General features: G+C 38.1%; 1 pseudogene across 1 annotated transcript; it reads right to left on the bottom strand.

The window, feature by feature from the left end:
* Positions 1–10,528: 10,528 nt before the first annotated feature.
* LOC143566884 (protein SEMI-ROLLED LEAF 2-like) lies at positions 10,529–26,915 on the bottom strand (annotated as a pseudogene). Its single transcript, XR_013141306.1, has 20 exons — positions 26,780–26,915; positions 26,591–26,665; positions 26,396–26,511; positions 26,193–26,307; positions 25,981–26,107; positions 25,853–25,900; positions 25,001–25,194; positions 24,726–24,922; positions 23,628–23,745; positions 15,869–16,037; positions 14,912–15,061; positions 14,456–14,827; positions 13,020–13,169; positions 12,717–12,920; positions 12,466–12,635; positions 11,490–11,627; positions 11,272–11,409; positions 10,845–11,036; positions 10,649–10,775; positions 10,529–10,610 (listed from the first exon to the last, which is right to left on the bottom strand). The product of XR_013141306.1 is annotated as a protein SEMI-ROLLED LEAF 2-like (transcript).
* Positions 26,916–27,266: the final 351 nt, after the last annotated feature.

The raw sequence follows: 27,266 nt of genomic DNA, 5'->3' as shown, positions 1-27,266 counted from the left end.
GGCACGCCACGTGGCATGCGACGTGTCTCGTCTGCGTAACTTCCACATCGCGATACGTGATGTGCTACTTTGATAGTCCATCGCGTATCGCTACGCCGCAACTTTTCTGGATAACTTTACACGTCATCGCGTAACGCGATAGGGCTTAATATAAACCCATCGCGTATCGCGATGAGTGGATTATGAAAAATCTTAATTTTCCACAAAAATACTAAGGCGGCCCTTTACATCGAATCCAGCCAAATTCTTTAGGAGTAAATTTGCTTTAAACTTGTGGCCTAGTAAATATATGTTTTCTTCTTGAAGTACTTCATTAATATGAACGGAATTTCCATCGGCCATTTCTACCGTGCAGACTTCATTAAGTTTGGTTAATGGTTGATTTCAGGATTGGCAAAACTTCGTGTTTATAAAACTTTGATTTGCTCTGGAATCAAAGAATACTTTAGCGTAAACGTTATTGATAAGGAACGTAACCGCAATGGCGTCTGGAATCATTGCTGCTTCTTGTGCAGTAAGCTGAAAAGCTCGTGCATTCTTATTAGGTCCATCTGTGTTCTTCGCTTTGTTATCAGGCACCTTTATCAGCTTTGGACATTCTGGACGGATGTGGCCAGGTTCTCCACAGTTGTAGCAAACACGACTTTCTTTTCTTCTAAAATCTTCATCCGTATGTCCAGCCATTTTCCAATAATTGCAATACTTAGTTTTCTTAAAAGCGCATCTCCCTGAATGCCTCTTTCTGCAAATTTTACAGAAAGGATGAGCATAAGATTGCCCTGTTCCTTTCTTCCAAAATTCTTGGGTAATCTTCTGGGCTAGATCTTTCTTTTTGTTTTCTTCCTGAGTTAGAATAAATCCGTCTGTCATGGTATTAGCTAGCTCAACTGTTTCTTCAATAGTCTGAGGTCTAGCTGACTTTACCAGATCTCGGATTTCACTTAATAATCCCCAAATATAACGAGAAATTAGTATTGATTCTGGCGAAGCCAAAGCCGGTACCATTCTCGCATATTCAAAGAACTTTGTCGTATACTCACGACACTTCACGCCTTCCATCTTGTGATTTAAAATCATAGTTGCAATCTTTTCTCTTTCATGAGGAGGACAAAACTTCCTTTCTACTATTTCTTTAAATTCTTCCCATGTCATAATATAAACTGTGACTTCCTTCTGACTGGAGGACTGTATTCCAGCATTCCATTGCTTCATTAATGAAGAGGTTAGAAGCATATAATATTTTATCTTCTTCAGCACATTTACTGATTCTTATGATGGCTTCTGTCTTCTCTAACCAGCGTAGTGCTGAAGTAGGTCCTTCATTTCCAGAGAATTCGGATGGTTTACAGGCCAAGAAATCTGTGTAAGTACAACAGTGAACTTTTTACTTTTTTGGGTAATGGGTTGCTATTTCCTCCATTCACACTATGACTAGCCTTAGTGTTAGACTTGCATTTATTACTCTCGGTCTTATGCCTAATTACAGAAACGGGTTGCTTAATAGCATCAGCAATTAAAGGAATTGCTTCAATGATTTTCTGAGCTATCATATTTTCAATAGCATTCATATTCAGACGATTTTCTTGATTATGAATTTCATGATTATGCTCGTTTTCATGATTGTGCTTGTTTACGTGATTGTGCTCATTTTCGTGATTGTGCTTATTTTCGTGATTGTGCTCGTTCGACATGTGAATTACATACAATAAAGGAATTATTAATATCGTAATCAAATAATAAGGTAAACAAGATATTAATAACACATAAGCATAAAATAACACACATGCAGAGAATATGTCAAAATCGTCGATCTTTGCGACATTTACTCTTTTTTATTTATATATGCATCACTATAATTTACATCTACACACTTATATATATGCGTATTTACACACTTTTCTTACATACATACACACTTTTTTTATCAAAGAAATTACGATAATGATCATATAAATATTATATATATATGGTTTTTATATATGGTTCCCGGTCATAATATTTCCAGGTTAAGTTTTCCCCCATATTTCTCAGTATATTCCCGGTATCTATCAATTATTCCCCGTAGTGACGGAGCTGAGTTGTCATTTCCGGTGTCATATTGTGGTAGTTTGAGGTTTCAGCCTAGAATAGTGCATATGGGTTTGTCATCATTGTTTGGTACTACCAGTCATTCGTCTACCATTCTTCTAACTAGGCTTGGTTGATAACATCATCAGGGAGGAGTGTACTATTTGGATTCTGGGATGGCATGTTAAAGTTGCTGGAGCTTGCTGCACCTATATTGTTGAATATTGGTTGAAAGATTTCGCAGTCATCTAGGCATCTGCCTAGGCGCTCCTGCATTGGTGTTGTTGAAAAGGGTTGTGGTAGAGTAGGTTGTGGTTCAATTGGTTGTGGTTGAGTTGGTTGTGGTTGAATTGGTGGTTCAGGTTGTGGTGGTGGTTGTGTGACTGTGGTTCTTCCTTTCTTATTTTTTCTCAATCCTCGTTTCCAGTCTTTGAGTCTTCTTCTTCTTTTGGGTTTTGGTTTTTCTACAGGTTGTTCCATGGGTTGTGCTTGAAAGACCATGGGTTTAGGGTGTTGTTCACTGGTTTGTCCTTCTTCCACATCCGTAGTGTTAACGGATATGTTTTCAAATGCTTCTATGAGCTCACTCATGTTGTTAAGCAAAAACAATAAAACAACGAACTCCCAAAAAAATAGTATTTATTTTCACGTATGGTTAGAATCTTATAGGTATGGTTAACACATAGGTTAATGCATGTATTTCCTAACTCTTAATTTTAAGATTAGGTATTATTAAAATATCCATATTGCTTAAACTAGTGGCTCTGATACCACTTTAGTTGTCACAGCCCCCGACCCCTATACCATGGGAGGGAAGCCGTGAACATTGATTGGTGTTTATTAAATTATTTTGCAACGGAATATTTCATCAGAACCGTAGTTAGGAAAAATGATCAGAGTTATAAAAACACCATGTTTATTTTTATTATAAACTGGGAATTTAACCCATTTTAATACAAACATTAACTTTATAGGGATAACCCCTAATTTACAAAACACGTTTCTTTATTCTGGTGACAAGCCACTTATTTAAGCTGGAAGCCCGCATGCATCATTCCTTTGTCTCTAACAAGTCACCTGAAACATGTTTAAAATATTTAATCAGCAAGAAATACTGGTGATCAGATTCATTTGTAAATGACACATTTTACAGTTACAGCATTAAGATGTTTTTACACCTGCCTGCTTACAAATTACCGAAAAGTACTTGTCACTCGACCGTATCTATGACTGTGGTCATATTACTTATTGGCTAACACTTGTCCAATAAGTAACGTGTAATAGCCCATTAGGCAAGCCTTGTATACAAAACCCCACTATACCAGTAGTAATCATCCTGTAAGTCTATAGAGACTTAATCTTTGTAGTGTATTTAAAATACTTTAAAAATATATTTGAAAACATTTAGACCATCTACCGTGAGTTTTATAGGTTTTGAAATCATCATGACAGTGTCGGAAAAATAGTTGTCTCACACAAATGTGAGTGGTACAAACACTCGAATGTCTCACCTTGCAAGTTTACAATTAAAGAACACCTCTTGGTATTAAGCACCTAGGATAAACACAATGTAGTATATCTAGATTAGTATAAAACCCACAATCATAACGATAATCACGAGATTATAAACTTTACACGATGGCACAATGTCTTACCTTAATAGGAAGAGCTTTTGGATTCGTGTATATATATGTTTCTTTCGATCGAATAGGAAATCGCTACGATAACTCGGCTATTATACTATACTCTTAATATGTATGGAAATTCAGAGAGAAAAATTTTTTGGTGCAAGATTGAATGTCCGGTTCTCAACCTATTTATAGCTGATTTTGGAGGCGTCGCGATACGCGATGGACATACACAAAAGTCATCGCCTATCGCGAAGAATCTATAGCTTCGCCAAGTCAGCCCTAGGCATGCTACGAGGAATGCGACGTGTCTCGTCCGCGTAACTTCCACGTCGCGATACGCGATGTGCTACATTGATAGTCCATCGCGCATCGTTACGCCGCAACTTTTCTGGATAACTTTACACGTCATCGAGTAACGCGATGAGGCTTAATCTAAACCGGTCGCGTATCGCGATGGGTGGATTATGAAAAATCTTAATTTTCCACAAAAATACTAAGACGGCCCTTAAGCGGTGATGCGAGCGTGCGAAGTGCAAAGTGCGTCATCAAAGTACCACATTGCGCCCATCGCACTTCGCCCGAGCCCGTGCGCGTGCGCGTTCGGCTGATTCGCACCCTCCGCTAGGACCACTAGGTGTGATTTGTCTTATAAGAACATTAACATATGAATTTTTTTTCTTATAAAGAACTCACTAGTTTTATAATTTAGCGATGTGGGACAAGGACTTACACTCCTATTTATACCATGGTGGAAGCTTCTCATTTTCTTTCCTCCACCAATTTGGGATGGAATTTTCTCTCCTTTTATTTCTTTATTTTTTCCTTTAATTTATTTTGTGATTTGTTATAAATAAGAAGTCACAGTTTCAAACACTATATTATGAAACAAAAGACAGCCATTCAAAAAAATTAACAATACTCCCACTGGTTTCTTTCCTTATCGTAACCTCTTAAAGATTATCTGTTCAGCACAAGCTGATCTTGTTAGTTAGCATGACGCTGACAGATCCTACGAGCATAAGCTGATCTTGTCAGTAAGCATGACTTTGACGGATCCTATGAACACAAGCTAATCTTGTTGGTTAGCACTAGACGTGCACAAAATAACCGTTTCTGAACCCGAACCGGTGGACCCGACCCGGAACCCGTTCCAGGTTATACCAAGTGAACCCAATACCCGGTTTGAGTATTTACATATACCAAAAAGTCCTACTCGGTTCTTCATTTTCTTTCAGATATCGGTTCCTACCTGGTTCCGGTTCAAACCGGTTCCGCCGGGTATTTGACATTAAAGGGGATGCAGCTCAAATAGATCCGTTGGAACCGGTTCCAACGATAATATAGTCGTTTTATAGCCGTTGGAACCAATTTTTGATGTCAAAAAACTATACAAATTGATTTCTTATTCATTGTTTTACCACCAAACTCAAAAACATTAAAAACACTTCTCGGTTTACACTCGTTTTACAACCCCGACCAGCCTACGCCTCTGTTTTTTTCACTTCCACCACTTGTTACTATGGCAAACACCAACAAGGCTAACAAGAAGGCTTCTACATTCGTTTTTATTGACCTAGTTCGTGTTGAAGATGACCCCGAAGTTGTACGGCTTCTCGCGCATAATCGCAACGATGATGTATGGAAGAATTGGGATTTTGTTTAGTTGATAAATGGTGACGTTAAGGCTCGTTGCCAATTTTGTGGTACTTTCTTAAATAAAGTTTCTAACTCTACTTTAAAAAAGAATATCAAAAAGAAATTTTGTAAGGCCTTGAAAGAAGTTCCCGCAACGGACCAAGTCGAATTGGGTCGAGATGGTATACTCTTTCTTTACAACATGAATGCGGTTCATGATAGAATGGTGAAGTTCGTTATTCAACAATGTTTGTCATTTAACCACTTTTACAAGCCCAAGTTGACGGCCATGATTCGAGAAACTCTACAACCGCGATACACACATGTATGTCATATTACCCTTAGACGTCATTGTCTAAAATTGTGGGAGTGTACAAAAAAAGATTTAATCGAGTTTTTTCAAACTTTACAAATGAGTGTGAGTTTAACTAGTGATGTTTGGTCGGCACCACACGGTTACCGGAATCCTACATTTGTGTCACCGCTCATTGGGTCGATCCGGTGTCTTAGAAATTGATGAAACGCACAATCGCTTTTGAAAACTGTCACACCCCGACCAAAGGCGGCGGAACATGCCGGAGCGTAACGTATTGATTGGACAGTAGCTCAAAAGACACTAATTAAAGCGACAATAATTATTTAATTTCATTGACATTAAACAAGTACACAAATTCAATAATAAGCAACCATTACATCATGCTTTTGTATTTTGAATAATATCCTAAGGTAAAACTGATTTCTTCGATTTTGAACAATGTAAATTACTTGTACATGTAGCATGTATAAAAATAGAGTTTTTCAACACGAATGTTGGTGAGAATACATAAGTATTAGTTGAGATATATATAGATAAAAACCACAATTCATATGTTAATATTGAGCATTACAATTCCTATGAAAATGTATAAAACTAAATAGATTTGGACCTGTTCCTATTGATACAAAATCAATGTATTTGGGTAAATGTATGATTATACTAGATAAGAATATATGAGGATGAGATACCAACCACCAAACATAAAATAAACACTTAAGCACAAAGAGCATAGTCATAGATATTGCAAACATCACACATAAACATATAACGAATTGTGTTTGAAATAGATGTAGAAATAAAACAATGAATAAAATTTAATAAGGTATACATGTTACCCCCAAAATGTGTAAAAGATAAAACAATGGGTATGTAAACTCACCTTAGAGTTATGATAGACGACGTGATATGGCGGTGACGTTAAGGCAAATTAGCTAGTTAATCCTTTAAGGAGTCTTGATGAATTCTCCTAACTTAAAGTATAATTAAATGATTTGATCTAGTGACATAAACGAAAAAAGATGTGAAAATAAGTTTATAACCGATTTGGGATCGATAAGGAGTTAAACATATATTATGTATATATATAGGAGTAGAATTAAAAGCGTTAACTATTAAAGTATTATTACTTTTTGATTTTTGAAACAATAAAATACTAATTTAATATTATGTATGTGTATATTAAAACAAAAGCTTGGTTTGAAAGTTTCGAGATGATTGATTCGTTTAGACGAGTGAAACCGTTTTTTTTATTCATAAAATTTATATTATGTTATATTGAGAAAGTGCATAGATTTATAAGTGTATATTTTAAAAAGAGTTGAATATATATATATATATATATACACACGGGAAAGTTTAAATGAAAATGCATTTTGGGAGTTCAACGGCGTCCGGTCCGTAAACAATACTATTTTTTTTATATTGATTAGATTCTAAATTATAATATTTAAACAAAACAAAGGAACAAAAAATTAAAGAACAAAACTAGTCCAAGGGGGTTCGAACCTGCGCCCCGGCTCGGGTATAAGCTTTTAACGAAGTGCACCTGCTACTGGGGCATGTGTCTATCATGTTAAATGGATGAAACGGAATATATATAACCAAGATCCCAAATCATATACAAATTCTAAGAACCCTAGAAATCAATTGCAGCCCTTATACACTCTGTCAATTAAAATTGACAGAGGGGTTTTGATGAGGATGGAAAAATGATCAGAAACCCTATAAAACATACCTGATTTGGTTACGAATTAAAGAGAATTGGGAATTTGCATTGCGGCCAAGAACACGGACTAAAAAACGATTCTAGACAGTCTCAGTGATAAAATTGATGAAGGGCTATGCGTTGAGGTGGTGTGAGGATAGCGTGGGATCATTGAATTGCAATAAGGACTAGTATTTATAGTGTTTTGGAGGATGATACAGCCGCGGGTTTTTAAGCTTTGAATTAGATGTCAATTTGTTACGGTTTACCACAATTAGGGTGTCGGTGAAACGCGTTTAGGATCAAGGAATGATTTGGTAACGTCGATTTTGTTGATTAAGGCTTGATTTTACGGGTTGAAATATGGCATGGTGATGGGGGTCGTTGTTGATGACGAGGGAAGTGGAGAAGGAGGGAAAATTTTCATTTTTTTGTTATTTGCAATTAGGTCCTTAGTCTTTGGTGCTTGATTAAAAGGGGTAAACGCTAAAGTTAAGGGTGAACCTTGCACATGTTAGATAGTTCTAATGTTTTATTAAATAAACTAAACAAATACGAGTGATGTAATTTTATAATTGATCAATGACCAACCAAAATAATAAATAACAGACGTCCGGTTAATAATAAAAATAATTCAAACGAGTCAAATTTCAGGTTTGAAAATAGATAACGAATGTTACAAAAACTTCCCGTACCCACATACCACTAATAAATTGTTTGAACTTTTAGATGAGGTAATAACGGCTTTTAACTTGAAAAAAAAATATTTTCAATGTCGTTTGATAATCAATAAACAATACAAAGGCGGTAGAAAAATTTATCATAAAATATCCACCACCTTATTACGGGAATGTTTTTCATGTTCGATGTGTTGCACATATTATCAATTTGGTTGTTCAACAAGGTCTCGGCAATGAAAACATGAAAGCCGGTTTGAGTTGCTTTAGATTTATGTTACAAGATGTTTTCAAAAGTGGTAAAAGAAGGCATCTTGAATATAAAAACTATTGCTAATCGGTTGAAAGAAAATATTTTGGGCCGAATTGGGACGTTCCAACCTGTTGGAACTCAACTTGTCATATGCTCAAGTGTGCTTTTACCCAACGAGAAACATTACAAATTTTTCATAACACTCTTGTTGATCGGTGTGAAGCCGATTTGGTTCCCGAACGTGTTTGGGTCATTGTCGGTTATTACTTTGAGTATCTTGATGTTTTCAAAACCGCAACAACTAAGTTATCGGGGGTTTATTATCCTACTAGTTGTTGGGTGTTGCAAGAATTTTACATCTCCTTGAATTTTAAAGAGTTTGAAGAGAAGGATGATCTTTTTCAGTGATATTGTTAAGGCAACGAAGGACAAGTTCCAAAAATATTAAGAAAACATACCAGCCGATGTTTACTTGTGTCGCCGCTTTAAACCCCTATTGGAATGTTGTCGGGATTGAGGCATTGATCGAGGAAATATATGACAACATGGGTATGCGTATGCATGAGATCGACTCGGGGTTGTCGACTGAAGCGAATGAATATTTTAACAAATTCCTTCAAGAACTTTACGATCATTATTTTAAACTTTGTGGTCCAAGTTCAAGGTCGATTTTTGGGAGGCAAAAAACAAAATGTAAGTCCTGCAAGAACAAGCTTATAAATTTGATGAATGTTGTTCGTGAGTCGGCGGCTAAGTGGAAAAGGGGAAACACACCAACAAGTGAACTTGGTCGATATATTGGAGCAAACTATGTTGAGGGTGCAACGGTCGATGAAATTCGCAACATTGATATTTTGGTTGGTGAAAAGGAAAGCAAAACGAATATCCTATTCTATCCGTCATGGCTCGTGACTAGCTTAGCATCCAAGCTTCAACGGTAGCTTCGGAATCGGTTTTTTATCTTAGTGGGAGGGTATTATCGATGCAAAGAACAAAACTAACTCCGGAGTCTCTAGAGGTGTGCATTTGCCTAAAGGATCATTTGGATGTGGTGGATCGTATACAACACAAGACAAACTTTGAAGACGAAATACCACTAGAGCGTCCAATTCATGATGAGAAGTGGAATAAGGGCTTTCTTCCGGGCTATCGGGTGGTGAAGAAAACAAAGACGAAGACTAAGAAGAAGAGTTTGAAGACTTGTAACTTTTATTTGCTTTAGTAACTTAATTTGTAACACAAACCAATCGATCAATTTTCAAGTAATTAGTTTTACTAGTCTTGATTTGTTTATTATTAGTCATGTTTTACTTCTTATTAGTCATGTTTTATTTTTTATTACTCTTTCACTTGATTATAATAAGGATGAACATTTTATTATAAAAAACACAACATATCCTAAACATTATTAAACATAACAATATTAAATATAACAACTTAAAATAACAAACAAGGTTCGTCGTTTTAATCTCGCGCTCTACAACGATTAAGCGTTATTACTGGCGGCGGTAGGTGCTCGAGTTGTAAAGCCGAACGACTCTCCAGCTTCCGTTTTCTTGACATCCAAAATTTTTTTCTCACAGTAATACACTAATACTTATTAGTATGCTTTCAGAGCGTGGAGTTCGACCCCCTCTTTCAAAAACTTGGCACAATACTTGCACCGCGCCATCTCTTGTGAATCGGTCATGACACAAATCATAATGATCCCAAACCTCGGGACATCGTGATGTGTCGATGACCATAACAACATTCTCGTTAGTTGTCATTAATTGCCGGTTTAAGCTTAATTGAGATTTAAAGGGTGTTTTAGAGTTTTAAAAGTGGTTTATCAAGTTTTATACCTAACCTAGATATTTATAGTATGTGTGTACTTGGTATATAGTTAAAAACCGGTTCCAGTGGTCCAAAAACGGCTATATAGCTATTGTAACGGCTCCTTTATTTAAAAATCAAAATACCTAGTGTACCCAGTTTTTGGGTATAAACCGGACCTGGTTCCTACCCTACCCGGTTCCACGGGGTTCCCATATTCCCCTACCAGGTCGAGTTCAGTTCCTACCCGGTTCTTGATTGGAACCGGTTCCATTTTGTACCCGATGTAAAAAAATACCCGGTTCTGGGCTTTAGAAATACCTGATTTGTGCACGTCTAGTTAGCGCGATAATTTCCCAACAACAGGTTCGTAGGGTTAAAGAAAACAGCACATGCTCAGAAGGAACCACATATTCTGAGTGAAACCTACCCAAGTTAACCATTCTTACAACCTTAATGAGCATCATCCAACTGAAATACAAGTAGTCCTAAAAGGTCAATCGACTTGAATCTTACATAAACCTAAACTTAAGATACCGATCACTACACGCAGCTGTTTGAAAACCCATAATTTCTAAGCATGTCTAGCCGCTTTCAGAAAGTTATCAAATGGGCTAGAAGGAGGTAGCCTCATACAGTTCATTCCTGCCTGAGCCACCTCATCTTCACCCAGTATCTATATCACGAAAAGTCAAATGATGAGTTAACAAAACCGAATCAATTCAAAGATCAAGAAACAACTCACCTTCATGACATTTAAATTCTGACCACAACACGTATCAGCTGGTTTTGTGTCCCCATTCACATGTGAAAGCCAAGTGGAAAGCTTTTTTCTTGAATCGGTGCCAAGGGCTTCACACTGGCCCGCCATTGCACTGAATGGAAGGGGTGAAGTGGAGACCGAGGCTCCAGCCACTTGACCAGCTGCTTCTAGTGCCTAAAAGTCAAAGTTGCATGTGTCGTTAGAACTATTCATTATTCCGATAGACTCGAATAACACAATACTCGAACGGAAACAAATATAAAATATATTGAACCGCTTCGATTCAAATAACCCTGATCAAATGTGCCCAATAACCAATGTCATGGGGCAATACACTAATTTCAACCTTCAAAGATTTCTAAAATAGAAAGTTTTTAAACTTAAAGAGAGAAGAGAGGAAGATAATTACTGATTCAAGAAGTTGTCGGATGCTAATAACATGAGACATGGAGCTTTGTTTAGGAGATTTAGTAATGAATCGGGAGAGATCTGAAACAGATGACTCACTGACTGCATCGTCCTCAACTAATGAACTTGTAGGAAAATCCTGCAGAAAACATTAGATCCTTAAAATTGTCATCAATATAAACATGACAACAAATTGCATGACAAGTTTTAGCATGTTACCGTGTCGAAAGAAAGAGATTCTTTTGAATGAGCAACTCTGTGAGAGTTCTCCAAATGAAGCATGGATTCAGGACCAAACATTGCGTCATCAGGCGTGAATGTTTCCAATAACTAAATACGCAGTTCAGCTGTCTCCATCTTATAAAGTAGACACAGACACAAAGAAACATAAATTTACTAAAAAAACCATAAAATCGGATCAAAAAATCATACAAAGCATTAAAAAGAACCATATATCCATCAGAAATAGCTAGAGTTGGGAACGAGTGAAACCGGTTCTGGTCAAAACAAGTCTTTCTTTAGCTTGGGTCAAACGGGAAGTTTATAATAACAAGCTGAAATAAACTCGGGTTCAGCTCGTATATTTAAAATAAAAATTAGTTTTATAAGTTTACACATATTGAGATTGAGATTTATATATATAAGATCTTTTAACATACACATAATGCACAACTAATAAACTACAAAATTTTTATATATTATAATTTAGGTTATATTTTTTGATTATAATTTACATATATTAATACTTGAGCTTTAATTTAAACGTGCCAACAAGCCAGCTAAACGACCCTTACAGGTGAGCCTACAAGCCAAGCTTACCTTAGCTCGGCTCTGCTTGTTTACAAAAGTGCCGATTTTGAGCGGGCAGCAAGCATTTTGAACAGCCCTGGTTTCGGATTGGGTTGACCCTCAAACACTTGTTCATTTTCAGTTTTTAATAAAGAATGTATGTTAACTATGTTTATAGACAGTATTAATACAATAGCAATCTAAATCTTAAATTAAACTGTTTAAGAAATTGTATGTGTTACAAAAATTGAGCAACTTTTTATCAACCCATTAGGCCCATTTGACTCATTCCCCTTTCAGCAAATTTCATCAACCAAATAATAAATAATGGGTTGAAATTTCCACCCCAAAAAAGGACAACCAACGACAAACAAATGTATGAATCATGATCCATCAGAGACATTACCTGTGTTATATTAGATAACTTTTGGACTAAAATATCAACAATGGCCCCATACGACCGGGACATCTTGCAGCAGCCGTTTTATTATCTTGATCTGAAGTATATTCTTTTAGATCTGCCTGAAGCTTCACATACACTTGAAAGTCATCACTGATACCAAGGTAATTATCCACCTAAAACGAAACAATCATCAATCACGTGTCAAAAAGCATTGATGTTATTATAAACCCTAATCGGTTAAGGAGCAAACTCACATCTGATTCAAGCATTGGCTTGAGTACATCAACAATATCAGAAATTTGATACATTTTTGCTGCAAACATCAGCATTGAGGTTGATAATGTAACAAGTGATCTTTGATGAGCTGGACACAACATTCCATTAATATGATCGAATGATGTCTTTAAAAGTGATAGTGGAAGTTGAAAGATGCGGACAACAAGATTGTCATTTGGATTCTGCAATGATATATGAAAAGAATGGTGATTTCGCATGTGAAATTGAAGTTACATGTCAGCAAAAGAATGAGATATGATGTCATGACTCATGAATCTTACCTTGAGACGCAAGGATACGAGTGTTAAGCCGAAGGAATAAGCTAGTGCTTCAATATTTGGAAGAGTGTTGTCGGGAAGATTGGCTTGTATCCAGAAAGCCGACAGTAATTGAGTAATTTGATCCTCACTAAACTTCATAACGGAAGATTCCTGTCACAACAACAAAAAAAAGTATTTTTTTATCTTTGCCATGTTAGCGGTGCAGGGATTTCAAAATCCCTACTCTTGTAAGATCATAGCTAGTTTCCATTTGTAGGGTTGATTCTTCCTTAAGGTATATCTTGTGATGCAGTTAAATGATTCCATCATTCTACCACAATAAAGATTAATATGCTTACTGATGAATGAGGAACATGCCATATATGCATGTAAACGAACGAACTTTCGGTGAACTGTTCGTGAACAGTTCGGTAGGAAGTTCGTTTATGTTCGTTTGTTTAATAAACGAACAAACATGAACAAGTGTTCATTTAACTACACGAACGAACATGAACATGTTCCGTTCGTTCATTTATGTTCATGAACATTCGTTTATGTCTGTTTATTTATGTTCGTTTATGTGTTAATAGAAAATAATTAAATACTACTTAAAGGTTTTATATTTATTAATTTGTGTTCATTTAAGTGTTTTCATTTATGTCCATTTATGTTTATTTGTGTTCATTTATGTTCGTTTATCTTTGATCAGTTATGTTCGTTTAGATTTTAAACAAACGAACACAGATGTTCACTTTTTAAATAAACGAACATGAACATAAATATTTGTTCAATTAAGTGTTCGTGTTCGTGTTCGGTTAAAGTCAAATGAACAAAAACGAACATGTCCTTGTTCATGTCCGTTCGATTCGTTTACAGGCTTTCATTATTCACATTGATGAATGCACCGGTCTCAATCTCTAGGCCCTTCTGATTTTGTTTGTGTTCGTGAACCGTTCATGAACACATTCATTTCCTTAATGTACCAACACGAACATAAAAATCTCGTTCGTTAAGTGTTCATGAACACATTATTTCCTTAACAAACGAACATGAACAAGACCTTGTTCGTGTTCGTTCGGTTACAGCCCTACCATTATGGCAAAGTCAACTTGGGTCGTATTTTATCTTAAACGGGTCAAATAAACAGATAGTAAAATCAGGATCGGGTCAAACGAGTTGAAAGTCACCCAAAGTTTGTTTTGATTGCATACGGATGCAACCTCCAAAATCATTCTTAATTTGTATTTGAAGAACTAAAATTATTACTGTAATGATGTTACTTCTATTAATCATAATAAATGCATCATTTATTTTCTTAAAAATAAAAAAACAACTATTTGTAGGTCAGCCTAAACAACCCGTTACAACTGATACTATAATTTCAGCCTGAACCCGAATAAACCCAATCCCCCCCCAACACCTTTTTCGTTAATGTGTAAAAGATGACATGTTCTTACTGCATCAGACAACACCATTTCACCGACACTAATGGAGCTTATTTTCTGAAAATTAGGGGATTTCTTGGGGCCCCACACGTTTTTCCTTTCCGCCTCGGTGTTTTCCTTCTCAATCTGAATAGAATCCTCACTTTTTTCAACTCCCAGCCCGTCTTTTTCTCTTTGAAGCTTATTAAGTAAAGACGTAACCATTGCAAGCACAGATGCACTATCAGAACTCCATCTTCTTGTATGATTAGAAGCATCGCGTCTCAAGTGGTTAGAATTTGGGATCAGAAGAACAGAAAATATTTGATGTCCACTCAAACGAATTTCAACATCCGGATGCAACATTAATTTAATAAGTTGAAGAAGAAGACCCTCAGGAAACACCTAGTACATTAAAAAATTTAAAAGGTTTATAAAAATATATATTTCTAAATTAAATTATTGGATATATGAAACACCATATATTACCTGTTGTGTACTAGAGGAACCCGAAGCAACGACAATCATGTGGGCAAGAATAATCATAGATCCCGTAGTTGCACGGGCAACGATGCTGCTTGGGGGTAGATTCTCGAGTGTTGTTGACATTACATCAAACAGTGGTCGTGAATCAGCAATCTAGCAAAGATATTATAGAAACTGAAATTAGAACTTCAGAATTGTAAAGAAAGTAGGTAATAAGTTCGACTAATTAATTAATAGAAACCAATAAAATTCTGTATAACAAAAGTGATAAGAATAAAAGAGAAGAAGAAAAAAAATAAAAAAGAATAGAATTGTAAAAAAATACACAAAGTTGTAAGAGCAAATGGTCACTTTTAAAAAACTAGCAGAAAAAGTTAACACCGGTTAGAGGAAAGGATGAAAAGTGACAACATATGAATTTCATGATGTTTTTTGTACTTAATGGATTTAAGGAAACGATTTGCAAGCGTGTGCATGAAACAAAGAAAACCGATCCCGTAACCGAAAAAACAAACCCAAACAAAAAGCAACAGCTTGGTTTTAGGGTTTTGTAAAAACAAAATTTCGGTTTGGTTTTTTTTTTGCATTCAAATAAAACTGGAAAAACCAAACTGAGTCGTATTTATGGATATTCATTTTTTATTTTGAACTTTATGTAATTTATAAGAATTTAATAAATAGTGTAACCCAAATATTTTAGCCCAAATGTATAATAATCAAGTAATTCATAATTAACAAAAAAACTTGGGCCCTAATTTACTGACTTTGGCCAATATTTTGGGGGCCCAAATATTTTAATCCCAAATACTAAAACTGAAACCGAAGTACTGAACAGTTTTTGAATCAGTTTGAGCCAAAATCAAACCCAAACCAGCCCATGTACGCCCCTTGATATAGGACAAAAACTGTAATATACCCAAGTAATATGACCCGAGGAAATTTATTGGAAAATAAACATACCCCTTTGGCTATTTCAATTAAGCAATCTTCTATTGAAGATTGGAGTAACGTATTCAACAACTCGTGTTCACGAACTGATTCATCGGTTGCTTGAAGGCTTTTCCTCAAATGCCTGCAGAGATCACTGACATAACCAATATCTTTAAGCGCAACTTCAGATCTAACTTGTCTGGTGTAGGTTCCCGCGGGGCGTCGCTGATTGAAACGAGATCCGCACGAGGTCTAGGAGTGCGGAATCCTCCTAGACTCGTTTAATGGTGTAGAAGACGAAGAACACGATTACACACATACAAACACACGAATAGGATAAACACATCTGCAGATTTTTTATATAATAACCGAAACACATTACATACCAAACATGAAAACAAATGACGGCCGACCCGAGGTGAGCTCTACCTCGGGCCGTCCCACACGACTCTCCCTCTCGGTTTCTCTCTAGACAATTAAACTGATCACAAAACACTCTGACTTTCTAGTTAACCAAACCTAAACAAAACACATATATATATATATAAACAACTTCGCGGACTTGGGCTTGGGCCTGTAGGCGAAGTTGTTATAACTTCGCCTATGGCGAAGTTGTTCTAACTTCGTACTTCGTTTCCGCTGATCATAATTGCATAGCGACGGTCACAAAATGCACCAACAGACTCCCCTTTGACCGTTGCTCTCAATTCTAACAAACACAAAAGATCATCTGTTACAAAACATGCACCAACAGACTCCCTCTTAATTGATGATCTTCTGTTTGCTTCTTCTTGTAGGACTCGATTGCACTGTGATCTTCAAACTTGAACTTCACACATACATGCAACATCCATCCTGTCTTCAACCAGCTGTGTCTGAAACTGTCTTGTAGCGTCACAAATCTACCAATCACCCGGCGTCTTCCATATCAGATCTCCCCTTCAGTGTAAGCTTCTCCGACTATAATGATTGAGGTCTTTGACATGCATGCATCCCCGTGCCTAAGTGATCATCTCAACCAATCACGTGAAGTACTTCTAACTTCACCAACACGTGAAGTTCTTCTAACTTCACCAACACGTGAAGTTGTGCTCCCTCCACAACTTCACCAACACGTCGGAATTGTATAGTAAGATAAGATTAAATCTTCAACTACTCAACATCAAGTGATCAATTTCATCACAAAACCACCTTGACAGAATCTAACACACATGACCATTAATTAATCCGAAGCATCTTCAATCACCAGGGATAACGATCAAGAACATTAACACTTTAATTCCCGATTAAATCCAACTTGTTCCAAAATTGTAACAGGATCCAATTCTCGAACGCCTTGAAAATAACATAAATAATATGCTCTGACCGCAATCCAGTAATGACGAAAACCTTCAGTTCAATTTGACTTTCTTCAGTTGGTCAACCTCGAACAACAACAATTTCTTTGCCCAAAAACACCCAAATATGTGTCAACATCCAGTTTCAATCAATATCCCATTCACAACCTCAACTCCATATCCAGAGTTGACCCGTATTTGTTCACACGTAAAGACCAAGAGATAACAAGTTTCACTCGTTGTCGGAACAACACTTTCGGTCTCACAATAATCGTGTACACCTGGCCATACAGACGAAGACTCCAAACAATTTATTTTTTTAACTTCGCCTAAAGTCAACTTCGCCCAAAAGTCAACTTCGCCTAAAAGTCAACTTCGCCCCTCCTTAACTTCGCCTGTCCATAACTTCGCCTAAACCCTAAAATTTAAGCGACAACTTCGCCTAAACCCCATAACTTCTCCTGCGGCGGCTGTTCGGCCAAAAACGCATCAGAAACGTGCCAGAAACACCAAAACGCAGATCTCGAATCATAGCATAAGAGCCTAAGGCTCTTATACCAATTGTAGGTTCCCAGCCGGATGTACACGGAATATCTCGTTCTACGTAGGTGCGGAATCCCTACGTAAGACGATACGAGCGTAGAAGACGATACACGTTAACACGATCAAACACACGTTACAATAAACAAAGACACGTATTGCAACTGGAAACGGGTGATTCTCTGATCACCGATTATACAAAGTGAATAACTCGTAAACTGAAAACTTGTACAATCGTTATAAACCTAGCCGTAACCTAATGTTTATATTAGACGACAACTTCGCCTAACATGTTTAGGCGAAGTTGTCCCTAACTTCGCTTGTTCTACAAGTTCGCCCATATCAGGCGAACTTGAGTACCAACTTCGCTTAATACAAAACACAAATCCAACTAACTCGATTACAGACACTAGACACTGAACTACTGACATCATGTACCAACAGACTCCCCCTTGTCAGTAGCTTCATATTTCTATCTTCAAGCACGTGTCTTGTAATCTTCAACAATCTTGTAACTTTCATCTTCAAGCATAAACGCCTTCTCGTACACAAACCGAAACAACTCTTTGATATTTCTCGCTTCTTCTTTCCAAGCAGGAATATAAAATATTTTCTTCTCGTTCAGCACCTGCAGATCAGCTTGAGACAAATTCACCAAGTGCATTGGATCATACACTCTCAGCAGCTCTTGTTCATCTTCATTCTCCATTACTGCTTCAGCTGTTTCACAATCAACATACCACCACTTCAGATCCTTGAGCACATCCTTGGGCATTTGTTTCATCGGCACTTCTTTTAAACACCGGATCGGTTTATACTTCATGATCATCCAAGGCTTGCCATCTACTCTCATCCCTCTATCTTTATCTTCAATAAGTTTTCCTTTCTGTGGTTTCAACAGCTCGAACTTTTTCTCCTTTATACTTTCCTTCCAAACAATCTCTCCAATGACCCTAGCCATGTTATCATCACTCCTGTTTATCAACCCCAATCTGGCTAAGTCCTTCACTTCACACTCAGGCAATGTATTCAACGATCTCAACAGTCTCTTGAAGTACTGAACCCCATCATACATTTTAATCACAAAGAGCCTCAACTGCTCATCATATAACCAGCATATAATCCCCTTTCTCGATTCAGCATAACCCCTGATGTAACTTTTCTTGAACATAGTAGGGACCGCCGGTTTCTTAGTCTTTATAAACCACTGAGCGTAGCCTTCTTTCCATCTTGGCTGCTCCTCCCATCGCTTCCATTTCTTGACCTATATCTGACTTATCAACTTCCGGAATCTCGTGCTCAACGTTTTCCTCTACAATCTCTCCCTCTTCAATCTCACTATCAATAACAATCTCAGCACCAATCTTCTCTATCTCTTCAACCGGTAACACATCGTCATCACCTATAACCTCATCATCCATCATCTCAGCATCCACGACCACCACCTCATCACCCCCTGAATCGCCAGCTGCACTGGTTGACTCCCCCTGAGATGTGGAAGTCCCAAGAGCTTGTTCAGTTCTTGGCAACTCTCCACCTGCACCTTTCGATGCATTGGGATCATCGTCTCGATCATTACGCTTCTTAGTCCTCAGCTCATCACCCTTACAGCTCGTCTCCCCCTGAGATGCCAAGAACTGTTTCAAAGCATCAATTATTTTTCCATGTTCGATCATCAGGGACGACTGTATCTGATTCTCTGCAACGAGGCGCTGAATAGCATGGGTCTGGATAAGATTTACCCTTGATTGTTCTGCCACGACCCTTTCAAGCGCTGCTATTCGTTCCGAGTCGGATAAGGTTGCATCGAAATCAAACCTCAGATGTGATATATCTTGAGTGTACTGAGGAGGGATTTCCAATGTAACCGGGACCTCAGAAATAGGTGTAAACGTAACCGCATGTGGTATCGTAACTGACAACCCTGCAGTAGCTACAACCGTCGACTCAATAAATCTTGCGACGACCTCCGATGGAGTAAGAGTTGGAGGTGGCAAAGATACAATCTCCGGAGCCGAGAGTTGGAATGTAGTGGGTGGGAGGCCGAATGAGGATGAGGTAGCCACCACGGGAACGTCCGTGGCGCTTGGCCTTGTAACTGGTAATGATGTAGGAACTATAGTCATACCGGACAGTGCGGGTGGAGTGAAACGTACCACCCTTGAGCTCTCACCAGCTCCCGAACCTGCACCTGTCCGTTCCCTTCTCGATCTACGAACCAACTGATGTACTTCTTCCTCAAAATCTGAATCACTGTCATCATCGGCTCTCTTTCTTTTCCCATGAATCCTTTCTTGTGTTACTAAAATCCGTCTCGCTTCAGCCACATCATCATCTGAAGAATCTGAATCAGCCACCGTCGTAGCTGCCCTAGTAACATTCACACTCGAAACCAGTGCTACCGAGACCTGTACATTTTCTTCAGGATCAACACGCTCCATATCAAAAAATCCTTGACCGCCAAACGCTGCATCAAGGTCTACATTTTCCTCCGGTGACACAACAGGAGCAGCATGTATAGCTTGTTGTACCTCAGGTGTTTGAGGTGCTCCAGCCTGTTGTGGTTGAGGATCCCGAAACTCGTCCCCACGAGCTGGAACATACTCTTGGTTGATCAAGTACCCGAATAAAGGAGTATGTCGAGGACGGAGCTCAGGTTTGCTCCTCGCACTGGATGATTTGCATTGAGCGAAGATCCTCTTGCTGACACTTTCCACATATCTAATTGGGCGGCGCTGAGGTAACGTGGGAGCGACGTGATTCAAGATCATTTGTAGAAATCTTGGATACATAAGAAATCTCTCACGCGCCACCGCTCGTCTTTGTCGATCTATCTCGTAGAATACCATCTGACTAAAGCTGTAACGCTTATTGTAAGTCAGAGACATTCTACTTAGATATTCTCAAAGCGTATTTGGATTTCCCCAAGTCACCCCGAGTTGGCCTCGACCCGTAGTGTCTGATTAAATAGTAAGTACTCTTCGATCTTTAGACTCTTCTTCCCGTTCTCTTTCTTACTCTAGAATGTCTAAGTAGAATGTCTCTGACTTACAATAAGCGTTACAGCTTTAGTCAGATGGTATTCTACGAGATAGATCGACAAAGACGAGAGGTGGCGCGTGAGAGATTTCTTATGTATCCAAGATTTCTACAAATGATCTTGAATCACGTCGCCCCCACGTTACGTCAGCGCCGCCCAATTAGATATGTGGAAAGTGTCAGCAAGAGTATCTTCGCTCAATGCAAATCATCAAGTGCGAGGAGCAAACCTGAGCTCCGTCCTCGACATACTCCTTTATTCGGGTACTTGATCAACCAAGAGTATGTTCCAGCTCGTGGGGACGAGTTTCGGGATCCTCAACCACAACAGGCTGGAGCACCTCAACCACCTGAGGTACAACAAGCTATACATGCTGCTCCTGTTGTGTCACCGGAGGAAAATGTAGACCTTGATGCAGCGTTTGGCGGTCAAGGATTTTTTGATATGGAGAGTGTTGATCCTGAAGAAAATGTACAGGTCTCGGTAGCACTGGTTTCGAGTGTGAACGTTACTATGGCAGCTACGACGGTGGCTGATTCAGATTCTTCAGATGATGATGTGGCTGAAGCGAGACGGATTTTAGTAACACAAGAAAGGATTCATGGAAAAAGAAAGAGAGCCGATGATGACAGTGATTCAGATTTTGAGGAAGAAGTACATCAGTTGGTTCGTAGATCGAGAAGGGAATGGACAGGTGCAGGTTCGGGAGCTGGTGAGAGCTCAAGGGTGGTACGTTTCACTCCACCCACATTGTCCGGTATGACTATAGTTCCTACATCATTACCAGTTACAAGGCCAAGCGCCACGGACGTTCCCGTGGTGGCTACATCATCCTCATTCAGCCTCCCACCCACTACATTCCAACTCTCGGCTCCGGAGATTGTATCTTTGCCACCTCCAACTCTTACTCCATCGGAGGTCGTCGCAAGATTTATTGAGTCGACGGTTGTAGCTACTGCAGGGTTGTCAGTTACGATACCACCTGCGGTTACGTTTACACCTACTTCTGAGGTCCCGGTTACATTGGAAATCCCTCCTCAGTACACTCAAGATATATCACATCTGAGGTTTGATTTCGATGCAACCTTATCCGACTCGGAACGAATAGCAGCGCTTGAAAGGGTCGTGGCAGAACAATCAAGGGTAAATCTTATCCAGACCCATGCTATTCAGCGCCTCGTTGCAGAGAATCAGATACAGTCGTCCCTGATGATCGAACATGGAAAAATAATTGATGCTTTGAAACAGTTCTTGGCATCTCAGGGGGAGACGAGCTGTAAGGGTGATGAGCTGAGGACTAAGAAGCGTAATGATCGAGACGATGATCCCAATGCATCGAAAGGTGCAGGTGGAGAGTTGCCAAGAACTGAACAAGCTCTTGGGACTTCCACATCTCAGGGGGAGTCAACCAGTGCAGCTGGCGATTCAGGGGGTGATGAGGTGGTGGTCGTGGATGCTGAGATGATGGATGATGAGGTTATAGGTGATGACGATGTGTTACCGGTTGAAGAGATAGAGAAGATTGGTGCTGAGATTGTTATTGATAGTGAGATTGAAGAGGGAGAGATTGTAGAGGAAAACGTTGAGCACGAGATTCCGGAAGTTGATAAGTCAGATATAGGTCAAGATATGGGAAGCGATGAGAGAAAATGGGAGGAGCAGCCAAGATGGAAAGAAGGCTACGCTCAGTGGTTTATAAAGACTAAGAAACCGGCGGTCCCTACTATGTTCAAGAAAAGTTACATCAGGGGTTATGCTGAATCGAGAAAGGGGATTATATGCTGGTTATATGATGAGCAGTTGAGGCTCTTTGTAATTAAAAGGTATGATGGGGTTCAGTACTTCAAGAGACTGTTGAGATCGTTGAATACATTGCCTGAGTGTGAAGTGAAGGACTTAGCCAGATTGGGGTTGATAAACAGGAGTGATGATAACATGGCTAGGGTCATTGGAAAAATTGTTTGGAAGGAAAGTATAAAGAAGAAAAAGTTCGAGCTGTTGAAACCACAGAAAGGAAAACTTATTGAAGATAAAGATAGAGGGATGAGAGCAGATGGCAAGCCTTGGATGATCATGAAGTATAAGCCGATCCGGTGTTTAAAAGAAGTGCCGATGAAACAAATGCCCAAGGATGTGCTCAAGGATCTGAAGTGGTGGTATGTTGATTGTGAAACAGCTGAAGCAGTAATGGAGAATGAAGATGAACAAGAGCTGCTGAGAGTGTATGATCCAATGCACTTGGTGAATTTGTCTCAAGCTGATCTGCAGGTGCTGAACGAGAAGAAAATATTTTATATTCCTGCTTGGAAAGAAGAAGCGAGAAATATCAAAGAGTTGTTTCGGTTTGTGTACGAGAATGCGTTCATGCTTGAAGATGAAAGATAAATGATTGTTGAAGATTACAAGACACGTGCTTGAAGATAGAAATATGAAGCTACTGCCAAGGGAGAGTCTGTTGGTACATGATGTCAGTAGTTCAGTGTCTAGTGTCTGTAATCGAGTTAGTTGGATTTGTGTTTTGTATTAAGCGAAGTTGGTACTCAAGTTCGCCTGATATGGGCGAACTTGTAGAACAAGCGAAGTTAGGGACAACTTCGCCTAAACATGTTAGGCGAAGTTGTTGTCTGATATAAACATTAGGTTACGGCTAGGTTTATAACGATTGTACAAGTTTTCAGTTTACGAGTTATTCAATTTGTGTAATCGGTGATCAGAGAATCACCGGTTTCCAGTTGCAATACAACGTGTCTTTGTTTATTGTAACGTGTGTTTGATCGTGTTAACGTGTATCGTCTTTTACGCTCGTATCGTCTTACGTAGGGATTCCGCACCTACGTAGAACGAGATATTCCGTGTAGATCCGGCTGGGAACCTACATCTGGCCAAAACGGTAGTAGTTTGTATGACATATGACTTAAGTTCAGGATCGTGCAACACATTTTTGTGGTCCAAATGGTGAACAACTGAAGCCAATATCAACTGCTTGTTCTCTGTAACAGAAACAATCAAATCCACTACATAAATCATGTGAACAACTTGTGTACATATTTAGAAAAACATAAAAGGTAAAATAAATCGAGGCAAATGCAAACTGGGGATGTAAATGAGCCAAGCCACTCGTTAAATGCTGGAGATCAGCTCGCTAAAAGCTCAAACTTAGCCAATAAAGCTCATCTAATAAACAAGCCTAAGCTTCATATATCGAGCTCGCTAGGATCACGAGCCTAAATGAAACTAGAATTTATAAATATATAACAATTTGTATTAATATAAAGATAGATTACATTATGTATTAATTATATGTATAATTAACAGAACAGTAAATGAGTTGAGAGGGCTTGGCTCGTTTGTCTTAACGAGCTGAAATGTTGAGCTGGAACTCATAAAAAGCCCCGGGCTTGGCTCGTTTGTCTTGACGAGTTGAAATGTTGAGCTCGAGCTCAGCTCGTAAAAAGCTATGAGTAGGCTGGTCAAAATATTTACAAGAAACATAGTGCATAATTAATAAACTATAAAATCTATAACTTGCACATATTAAATTTGGTATACTATTGGTTAGAATTCATATATATTTGAAAATTCGGGCTTTATTTAAACAATCCTGCGAGCGAGCTAAACTAGTCCAACGATTCAAGCTTACCTTGGCTCGGGCTCAACGCGTTTACAAACCAAGACAGCTCAGCTAGGCTAGTTTACAAAAAAACGATACTGACCCTAATAATTATTAAAAAAAATAACTAAATTGTATGTGTGTGTGTGTGTAAAAATATAATTACACTATATATAAAAATAATTATATGAAAACAAAAATAAAATAATTAGTAAATAAGTAAGTGAGCCAACTCGAGCTTGAAAAGTGCTTAACATAAGCAGAGCTCGAGTGTTGGATACAACTCTCAAAACGAGCCGAGCTCAAGCTATACGAGCCAGTTTGGCTCGTTTACACCCAAATGCAAACAAATCAAAGTACCTGGGCTCTCTACAAAGTAAGCCATATCAGACAAAACAAGCAAGCCCAACCCATGAGGTGGAACCCATTGTCTGTTAGTATCAAAATAGACAAACATCGGGTCGAGTATTCTACGCATCGTTGTACTCTCCTTAGCAAGTTCCACCATTCGTTAAATGCAAATTTGAGCCCATATTTTAGGCGTCTCAGCCTCTTCTCTGTGACATAATACAATTGATTCAAACATGTTATTGAAGGAAAAAAATTGTAGTTGTAAGGACAGTAATGATCATAACCTAGTCAACACGGAAGGATCTTTCTTTTCGGCTCGCGGTTTTACAGTCATGTAGCTAGAATCGGTTTCATTGATAGGATTCTTCCCTTCACATCTAACCACCTCATCGACCCAATTATGATGTGCTTCACCTCGATCATCATCTTGGCTCGAGTTTGTGTTTGGCTCATAGTTACCCAAAATCACATGCACAATCTGCATTTCGAAGTTCAAAATATAAAGTATTATAATAATCCCACATGTGGACAAGCGTGTAAACGAACTGAAAGTTTAGTGAACTGTTCGGCTGGAAGTGTGTTCGTTTGACTAACAAACAAACGAAAATCAACAAATGTTTTTTTGTTTATCTTGTTAAACAAACAAGCATGAACATGTGCCTCGTTCATTCACTTGTGTTTGTGAATGTTAGCTCGTGTGTGTTCATTTAAATTCGTTAGTTTACATTTGTTTTTGTTCGTTCGTTTATATATCTATTTAAAATAATTATGGTCATTGCAAAGTAGCCAATCTCTATGGAATTAAAGAATCAAGTCTTACAATTTAGTATAATTTTATCTATAATTTTGTTGATGTTCACGCTTACTTTCAATTGGTTTCGCTCGGTTATGTTTGTTCAATTATGTGCATTCATTTGCATTCGTAAACCGTTCGTTTATACCATTAACAAATAAGCATGAACACACATATTCTGAACGACCAAACAAGAACAAAAAATTCAATTCGTTTAATTGTGTGTGTCCGATCGTTTGTTCAGCTAAAGTTAAACGAAAGAACATGAACATGGCCCGTTCCTGTTTGTTCGGTTCTTAAAGAAACTTATCAACCGACAAAAAAGTGACTAAAATAAACGAACCTCATCAAAATCAGCAAATATATGCGAGAATTCTGTCATAAACCAAATCTGTAATAAACGTTAGACAAAGTGTTATCTTTGAATTAAGACACTTATTCGCATTTGAGCCTGATTTGTTAAAAACGTACCATGGCTGAAAGGCATTGTAAGCTTGTTGCCCTTAATTGTGTCTTCTCGTCTTCTTCTTCGGGTTTGGGCCAGCATGCAAAGCTTTTGAGCTAGGTTTTCAAGATTATATGTGTAAGTTCCATCCACCTATAGAGCACCAAGTCTCACGTAAGAAACCATATGAAAGTAGCAAAAACTGTTACCACTAAAATTAATCGATGTTATTATTCACCTGACTATAGATGAACCTAACAAGAGTATGGCATCCAATAATCTGGACCGTATCACGTTTAGTATCATCCAAAAGTTCAATCGAAACATTCATCAAGTTGACCGCAAAATACGCCCTGAAAATTTAGTAAACCAAAAGACCATTAAAAACTCCCACTTAATTACACCAGTCAACGACACTAACAAACTATAACAAGAACTTACATTTGGTCTTTGCACATGCAAATCAACTTACTATACACCTCAGTAATAACAGTAACCAGATGAACACGATCTAACCGTAGCTCTTTGTAGCATCTTTCTTCAAGATACTTTGCAATCTATATGAGATAACAGTGGTAATTTCATGTCATTAACAAGATGATATAAATATATAAAAATAATACTGCAGGCACCAACTTTCAGGATGCGAAAAGGGTTTTTGGCAGCATATTCGCACAATTTAGCGATCTTGCGTTCGTTAGGAGCATCACCCTGCACCGAAAATAAAGATTCAGTTTCATGAAAATTCGAAAACAAACTTTTTTTTTTTTTTTTTTTGTATGCAGAAATTGAAATTCAAACAAGTATGCGAATAATAATACTAACAGGTGATTTGGGGAAGATTTCTGCAAGTAGTTTCTTGTATCTTTTAACGGGTTGGCGGGAGCGTGATCGCAGGGCGGGACAGCAAACACACATGTTGACACATGCTGGGAATAACTTTCTTGAAATTACACCCATCTTTCTTTCCCTAAACCCTAGTTATCAACAACACACTTGAACTTACATTTTACGAATAATAAACAACCCTAAATGTAGAAAGTAGAAAACAAAACTAGTTTATTCTTATCGAAGCAAAGGAATTTAAAACCAGATGAATGCACCTCCAATTCAAAAATCAACAGTTACGGAAGCAACCCAGAAGCACAAAATCAAGGCGACTGTAATTAGTGAAATAATAAAGTAAGAAATTGTTACCTTCAAGGAAGAGCACAAGAGCTGTAGTTGTAATTGTAATTGTAATTGTAATTGTAATGGAGAGGGGTGAAGTATAATTATGTTTAGACTAGACACTCACGTGGGTGGGTGGGTG

This window comes from Bidens hawaiensis, unplaced genomic scaffold, assembly GCF_021521415.1.
Source record: "Bidens hawaiensis isolate Kalapana, Puna unplaced genomic scaffold, B.hawaiensis_p1.1 tig00023065_1, whole genome shotgun sequence".
In the NCBI taxonomy this organism is placed as follows: domain Eukaryota; kingdom Viridiplantae; phylum Streptophyta; class Magnoliopsida; order Asterales; family Asteraceae; genus Bidens; species Bidens hawaiensis.
Note: the sequence above shows the minus strand (reverse complement) of the source record. Positions and strands in the feature narration are given on the sequence as shown.